Source organism: Rattus rattus, chromosome X (genome assembly GCF_011064425.1).
Source record: "Rattus rattus isolate New Zealand chromosome X, Rrattus_CSIRO_v1, whole genome shotgun sequence".
Taxonomy (NCBI): Eukaryota; Metazoa; Chordata; class Mammalia; order Rodentia; family Muridae; genus Rattus; species Rattus rattus.
Window position 1 is genome coordinate 75,730,576 of NC_046172.1, and position 8,782 is coordinate 75,739,357.

An 8,782-nucleotide genomic window follows, 5' to 3' on the forward strand; every position below is an offset into this window, starting at 1 on the left:
TTCTCTGAGGTCCTCCAAAGGGCTTGGTGCACATATTTCCTCTCTCTACTCTCCAGCGCACACAGATTGTTTCTTATTTTCAGGCTGGATTACCTCCATAGCTGCTATTCTTCTTCATGATCATACTATGCTATTGCTAACTTCAAAATGTTGGAATCTCTTGTTACAACTAAACTGCACTTTCACCAAAAACATCTCCTGGGAGATCTGCAGGGACTCACACACTGCCATTTATCACAAGGCTCAGCTGCTCTACAGGATGATAATACTACCAAGATCAGCTGCCAGCAGGAGGTAACACTTTGGTTACCTCTGGAACACAGCTTCTATGTGTTGACTATGAGGAAACACTTCCCAGATTCCACCTCAATAATACTGGTCTCTTCTGAATCACCACTGATTTCTAAGCACCCAGCCAGTCAATTGTCCCAATAAAGTAAAATCACAGACAATTGTTCAGTCCTAGCTAATCAGACAACACAAATTCTTCACACAAATAGCCTTGTAGATATGTTCTCCTCAAACTTCACAAGGCAGCCCTCTATTGTCTGCACTGCACTCAACATTTTTATCTTCCAAGCTCCTACAGAAGAACTCACTGAGTTCTCAACACTTATGACTTTTCTAGCCAAAATTCAATTTCCTTTCAAAATCCTAATCAAAAAAAAAAAAAAAAAAAAAAAAAAAAAAAAAAAAAGATCCATTCTCCATTCTCCATTCTGTCACAGAAATGTTCCTCTCCTTGTACCAATTTCTTTTTGTTAGGGTTTCTATTGCTAGAATGAAATACCATGACCAAAGGAACTTAGGGAGGAAAGTATTTATATGTTTGCATATCACTATTCACCAGTGAAGAAATTCATAAAAGGAGCTCAAGCAGAGAATGCACTGGAGGAAGGACCTAATTCTGAGGGCCATTTAGACATGCTACTTACTGATTTTTCCCTCATGACTTGCTCATATATGTTTGGTTTTTTTTTTTTTTTTTTTGTTTATTTTTTACATTTTTTTTTGATTTTTTTTTTTATTTTTTTTTTTTTTTTTTTTTTTTTTTTTCTGGAGCTGGGAACCGAACCCAGGGCCTTGCGCTTGCTAGGCAAGCGCTCTACCCCTGAGCTAAATCCCCAACCCCTTATTTACATTTCAAATGTTATCCTTTTTCCTGGTTCCTGTCCTTAAAACCCCTATCCCATCCCTGCTTTATTTACTTCTATGAGGGTGTTCCCCTCCCAATCCAACCACCCCTTCCAAACTCCCCGCCCTCACATTCCCCTACATTGGTGGGTACAGACTTGGCAGGACCAAGGGCTTCTCCTCTCATTGGTGCCCAACAAGGCCATACTCTGCTACATGTGCAGCTGGAGTCATGGGTCTGTAGGCTTAGGTAGTGGTTTTAGTCCCTGGGAGCTCTGGTTGGTTGGAGTTGCAAGCCCTTTCTGCTCCTTCAATCCTTTCTCTAACTGCTCCAATGGGGGCCCCATTCTTAGTTCAATGATTTGCTGCTAACATTCCCCTCTGCATTTGTCATGGTCTGACAGAGCCTCTCAGGAGACAGCTATATCAGGCTCCTGTCAGCAAGCACTTTCTTGGCATCTGCAACAGTGTCTAGGTTTGGTATCTACACGTGGGATGTATTCCCAAGTGGGGCCGTCTCTGGATGACCTATCTTTTAGTCTTTGGTCCACTCTTTGTCTATGTCTTTCCTTTAGATAGAAACAATTCTGGGTGAAAAGTTTGGAGATGGATGGGTGGCCCCATTCCCTCAACTTCGAAGCTATGCCTAACCTCTGGATACATTCTTGGAAAATTCTTCCTCCCCTTTGTGGGGTATTTCAGTTAATGTCATCCCCGTGGGGTCCTTGGCTCTCTAGAGCTCTTGAGTTCTTTGTATATATTGGAAATTAGCCCTCTATTGGATGTAGGATTGGTAAAAGTCTTTTCCCAATCTGTTGGTTGCCGTTTTATACTATTGACAGTCTCATTTGCTAGACAGAAGCTTTGCAATTGTAAGAAGTCTTCCATTTCTTGACTCTTGATCTTAGAGCATGAACCATTGGTGTTCTGTTCAGGAAATTTTCCCTGTGCAGTTCAGGAAGCAGGAGCTAATGCAGGAGCCATGGAGAAATGTTATTTAATGGCTTGCTTGAGTTCCAATCTTAACTTCCTTTGGTGATGAACAGCAGTTTGGAAGAGTAAGTTGAATGAATTCTTTCCTTCCCAACTTGCTTTTTGGTCATGATATTTGTGCAGGAAAGGAAACCCTCACCAAAAAAAAAATGGTACCAGAATAGTGGGGTATTCCTGTGACATCCTGACCATGTTTTTGGGATGTCTGTGGAACTACTTTGAAACTTTGGGCTGGAAGAGCCATTGACATGTTAAGAGTTCTGTGGAATATTCTGTAGAAGCTTGGAAGATAATGTTCAGAACAGTGTAGAAATTGGAGGCCTGGCTTGTGAAATTTCAGAGGGAAGATTAAAGATTCTGTTTTGGCTGTGATTTATAAGATACCAGAACTACAAAAGCATTACTGGGACTATAGATGGAACTTACCTGAAGCTAAGAAATTAGTGGGGGTTAAGAAGAGTACAACAAGGGAAGAGATATTCTTTCTAAGGTGAAAAATTAGCTAATGTACCTGGCCCTTCCCACGACCAAGAAAGAAGCACAACTTTTAGTGGATTTATTTGGATTCTAAATATAGCACATTCCTCACTTGGATGTGTTAGTCATATTCATTTATCAAATGACTCTAAAACCTGCTAGCTTTTTGTAGGGCCTGAAACAGGAGAAGGCTCTACAACAGGTACAGGCTGCTCTGCAGACTGCACTACCACTTGAGGCATACGATACAGCTGAACTGATGGTACTTGAAGTGATGGCAGCAGATGGAAATGCTATTTGGAACCTCTGGCAGACCCTTGTAGGTGAATCACAGAAGAGACATTTAAGATTTTGAAGCAAAACTTTACCATCATCTTCAGACAACTATTCTCCCTTGGAAAAACAGCTCTTGGCCTGCTATTGGGCCTTAGTGGAAAATGAATTTTTGACAATATGACAACAAGTTACCATGTCACCTGAACTGCCCATCATGAGCTAGGTGTTATCAGACCCTCCAAGTCATAAAGTAGGATGTTCACAGCAGCAAACTATTATCAAATGGAAGTGGTATGTAGATGAACAGGCCTGAGCAGTTCCTTAAGGCATAGGCAAGTTACATAAAGAAGTTGTTCAAATGTCTGTGGTTTGTACTCCTGTTACAATGCCATTTGCTGCAAAGCATGCACCTACAGCCTCGAGAGGTGTTCCATATGATTGGCTGAATGAAGAAGAGAGGACTAGGACTTGGTTTCCTGTTGGCTCTGATGACTCTGCAGTTTATACAGGCACTACCTGGAAGTGGACAGCTGCAGCATTATAACCCCTTTCCAGGACAACCCTGAAAGATACAGGTGAACAAAAATCTTCACAGTGGACAGAATTTTGGTCAGTATACCTGGTATTACAGTTTATTTGGAAGAATTCATGGCCTGATGTACTATTGTTCACTGATTCATAGGCTGTAGTCATTGGACTGGTTAGATGATCAGGGACTTGGAAAGGTCACAATTGAAAAACTGATGAGAAAGACATCTGGGGAAGAAGTATGTGGATAGATCTCTCCAAATGGGCAAAGGATGTGTAGATATTTGTGTCTCATGCTCACCAAAAAGGTGACTTCAGCTGAGGAGGAGTTCAATAAACAAGTGGATAAGATAACCTGTTCTGTGGACAGTCAGACTCTTTCCCCAGCCATTACTGTCATTGCACAATGGGTACATAAACAAAATAGCCATGGAGGCAGAAGTGGAGGTTATGTTCGATCTCAACAAGACAGACTTCCACTCACCAATGATGACCTGGCTACAGCTGCTGCTGAATGCCAGATTTGACAAGAGCAGAGACTAACTATGAGCTCCATATGGAGCACAATTCCTCAAGGAGACCATTCAGCAACCTGGTGGCAGGTTGATTACATTAGACCACTTCCTCCATAGAAAGGACAAAGTTTTATTTTTATTGGCATAGATACTAATTCTAGTTATGGCTTTGCCTTTCCAGCACATAATGCCAGAGCCACCCTCCATGGACTTCCTGAAGCAGCTGGTCTGATAGAAAGATAGAATGGCTTTTTGAAAATGCAGTTACAATGTCAGTTTGATGGCAGCAGCATAGAGACCTTGAGGCATATTGACTATGAATCTCAGGAGAGTAAGGCAAGGAGATCTCTGAGTTCAAGATCATCTGAGACAAAGCAAATCCAACATCTCGGCATGTTGGTAGATTCCTTTAATTTGGGCCACACCTTCTATAGGAGACCTACATAAGAACACTGGAAGAAGGAATACTCTATCTTCTTCATTCACTTTCCTTGTGGGACAGACTGAGCAACTGCTTGATCCTTAGACTTCATTCATAGCAGCTGCAGACCATTCTTGAGGAGTTGGACTACAGACTGTAAGCCATCAACAAATTCTCTTACTATATAAAGACTATCCATAATTTCTGTGACTCTAGAGAACCCTGACTAATATAGTTAGAGTCACACCAAGGTATTTTATATTGTGACTATTGTGAAGTTGTTTCTGTAATTTCTTTCTCAGCATTTTCATACTTTGAGTAGAGGAAGTCTACTTATTTGTTTGAGTTAATTTTATATCCAGCCACTTTTCTGAAGATGTTTATCAGGTTTAGGAACTTTTGGGGTCACTTAAGTATACTATCATATTATCTGAAAATAGTGATTGCTCTGCCTAGGACTTCCAGTACTATATTTACTATATTGAATAAGTAGGGAAAGAGTGGGCAGTCTTGTCTAGTCTCTGATTTTAATGGAATTGCTTCAAGTTTCTCTCCATTTAGTTTGATGTTGGCTACTGGTTTGCTATATATTGCTTTTACTATGTTTAGGTATGGGCCTTGAATTCCTGATTTTTCAAAGACTTTTGACATGAAGGGTTGATGAATTTTGTCAAATACACTCTCAGAATTGGATGAGATAATCATATGGCTTTTTTCATTGAGTTTGTTTATACAGTGGATTTCGTTAATGAGTTTCCATATATTGAATCATCACAGCATCCCTTGGGATGAAGCCTATTTGATCAGGATGGAAGATCATTTTGATGTGTTCTTGAATTCGGTTTGCAATTTAATGAGTATTTTTGCATCAATATTCATAGGGGAATTTGGTCTGAATTTCTCTTTCTTTGTTGGGTCTTTGTGTGATTTAGGTATGAATGTAATTGTGCCTTCGTAGAAATAATTGGGTAGCTTCTGCTCTTCCTCTCTTCCTCCTTCCTCTCTCTCTCTCTGACTCTCTTCTGCTCTTCCTCTTCCTCTCTCTTCCTCTTCCTCTTTCTCTCTCTCTCTCTCTCTCTCTCTCTCTCTCTCTCTCTCTCTCTCTCTCTCTCTCCTTCTCTTCCTCTCTTGGCTTGACACGATATCCTGTATGTGTGTGTGTGTGTGTTTCCTTCATTCCACAGGCTTTCGCCCGATTCTTGGTGCCGTGTCAGTGCTGGCGCCAACAAATGGAGGTCCCACCGAGATCGGAGAAGAAAGGGGTACCTACGGGACTTCCCAGGAGCCCGGCTGGCATAGAAGCAGGGACATATTGGGGTGAGAAGGTGGCAGTGAAAGTCATTGACAAGACGAAGCTGGACACTCTAGCCACTGGTCACCTCTTCCAGGAAGTCAGGTGCATGAAGCTAGTGCAGCACCCCAACATCGTGCGTCTCTATGAGGTCATAGACACCCAGACCAAACTGTATTTCATTCTAGAACTTGGAGATGGAGGAGATATGTTTGATTACATAATGAAGCACGAGGAGGGGTCTTGAATGAAGACTTGGGCAAGAAGTACTTTGCTCAGATATTTCATGCTATATTCTATTGCCATAAACTCCATGTTTGGTTCACAGAGACTTGAAACCAGAGAATGTAGTCTTTTTTTGAAAAACAAGGTCTTGTGAAGTTGACAGACTTTGGCTTCAGCAACAAGTTTCAGTCTGGAAAGAAGCTCACTACAAGCTGTGGGTCTCTTGAGTACTCTGTCCGAAATCCTGCTTGGCAATGAGTACGATGCCCCCTGCAGTAGCCCTAATCACACGGATGCTGCAGAGAGACCCCCAAAAGGAGAGCCTCTCTGGAAGAGATTGAAAGCCACCCTGGCTCCAGGGAGTGGACCCCTCACCAGCCACCAAGTATAACATTCCCCTCGTCCTACAAGAACCCTCTCGGAAGAGGGCACAATAGCATCATCCAGCGATGGTGCTTGGGGACATCGCTTGACCAAGAAGCCATCATAGAAGCCCTGAAACCAACAGGTACAAACACCACATCACCACCACTTACTTCTTACTTGCTGAAAGGATCCTGCGAGAAAAGCAGGAGAAAGAAATACAGACCAGGTCTGCGAGCCCCAGCAACATCAAGGCCCAGTTCAGGCAGTCATGGCCAACTAAAATTGATGTACCCCAAGACCTTGAAGATGATCTCACTGCTACCCCTCTGTCACATGCCACAGTCCCGCAGTCTCCTGCTCGGGCTGGTGACAGTGTCCTCAATGGCCACAGGAGCAAAGGCCTGTGTGACCCAGCCAAGAAAGATGAGCTCCGGGAGCTGGCGGGGCCAGCACTGTCCGCTGTTCCACCCGCAAGCCTGAAGCCTGCAGCCAGTGGGCGGAAGTGTCTCTTCAGGGTGGAAGAAGATGAGGAGGAAGATGAGGAGAACAAGAAGCCTGTGTCCCTGTCCACGAAGGTGGTGCTGCGCCAGAAGCCATCAGTCACCAACTGCCTGACATCTCGAAAGAGTGCCCTGGTGCTCAACCAGATCTTCGAGGAGGGTGAGTCTGACAACGAGTTTGACATGGACCAGAACCTACCACCCAAGCTGAGCCGGCTGAAGATGAACATCGGGTCACCAGGCACAGTGCACAAGTGCTACCACCGCAGGAAAAGCCAGGGCCGTGGCTCGAGCTGCAGCAGCTCTGAGACCAGCGATGATGACTCTGAGAGCCGCCGGCGGCTGGACAAGGACAGTGGCTTGGCTTACTCGTGGCACCAGCGTGACAGCAGTGATGGGCCACCAGGCAGTGAGGGCGATGGTGGCTGTCAGAGCAAACCTAGCGGCGGTGGTGGTGTGGACAAGGCCAGTCCAGGAGGGCAGGGCACGGGCGGCAGTGGCCAGGGAGGCTCAGGTGGGACCCCATCGGGTACAGCAGGTTCCTCCAGGTGCTGTGCAGGCCCTGACTCCTCCTCATCCTCCCCCACCTCTGCCGCTCCACGTGGTGCAGAGCTTGTGCAGAGCCTCAAACTCATGAGCCTGTGTCTAGGCTCGCAGCTCCATGGCGCCAAATACATTCTGGAACCGCAGAAGGCCTTGTTGTCCAGCGTGAAGGTGCAGGAGAGGTCCACTTGGAAGATGTGCATCAGTGCCCCAGGCCCCAGCCGCTCCGCTGACCTTGTCCCTGTGAGGACCAAGAAGCTGAAGAACAACGTGCTCCAGCTACCTCTGTGAGAGAAGACCATCTCCGTGAACATCCAGCGCAGCCGCAAGGAAGGGCTGCTCTGGGCCTCCAGCCCCCCCAGCTGCTGCCACGTCATCTGAGCTGTAGTGTGCTCACTTCATCTGTTCTGACGTGACAATGCATGGTCTTTGTGCATGCTGCTACACGCTACTTTTCTTTTCCAGCTGAAAAGTCTACTGTGTGATTTTACATTCATGATTTTCAGTGTGGATGATCAGGATGAAGTTGTGTATCTGGAACCCAACGTAATGGAGCGCTTAGAAATTCATGTTCTGCACTTAACCTGGAGGGAAATGCTTTCGTTTCCTTGTGAAAAGCCCAAATTCCTGGCCTGACCTCCGGTGATAGGGAAACTCCATGCTCTGAGGCCCACTGGTGCCCGAGACAGAACCAAAGCAATAACGTGGTGATGCGATGCCCACAGGCCAGCCGCCCGGGGCCTGTGCACCGAGAACCTTAGAGCCACAGTCTGAGCGCCCACACCTGTTTGTCTTAAATGACTGTGAACGCAGTTGGGGCTCTCATATCTTCATTGACAGAAGTGTTCTTGTTTGTAGTAGGTGAGATCAGCTACTTAGTTTGTGAGGCAGCTTACCCCATAGAATTACAAGGAGACGATCTTTTGTGAGGCCATGAGGTGAACTCAAGTCTTAACTCTATTTAGAGTGTGTATGTCTATCTGACAGAACAAAAAAAGAGGCTCTGTGTAAGTTTCCCCTGCAGGACACAAGGCAGAGTTTCCTTCAAACCTGTGTGGAGCGAGAAGCACAGGGCCTGCTGCAGTAGCCACAGTGCACACAGGTGGCAGGCAGCAAAGTCAGAACTTCCTGGGGTGGTTTTCCAGGAGCTTGGTGGTGAGGTGGCCTCGGGTTTCTTCCATTCCATGGCAGCGTTTGGCTCAGCTGTGAAGAGCAGCTGATGAGAAACTACTCAGGAAGGGTAGTGCTTGGGAGTCTGTCCTGCTGCCTTCCTACCACACACTGAACGCAGAGCTCTAGCTCGTCCTCTCCCTACCGACGACTCCGGACTGATAGCTATCTCCTCTCCCCAGGCATCCTCTCTCGATGCCTGTCCTCCCTGATCTTGGGAAGCCCAGATGCTGGGTTTTCCACTGTGCCCTAGGGGGTTTGTAAGCAGTGTTCAAGCGGCCTGTGGGGTAGGTGCAGCTGGCCAGGGTCCTTTCCTCACTCTTCAGCTGCTGTCCTGTTTCTG

At 45.7% G+C, this 8,782-nt stretch overlaps 1 pseudogene; it reads left to right on the forward strand.

Moving 5' to 3' along the window:
• Positions 1–5,573: 5,573 nt before the first annotated feature.
• On the forward strand, positions 5,574–7,650 carry LOC116888002 (annotated as a pseudogene).
• Positions 7,651–8,782: the final 1,132 nt, after the last annotated feature.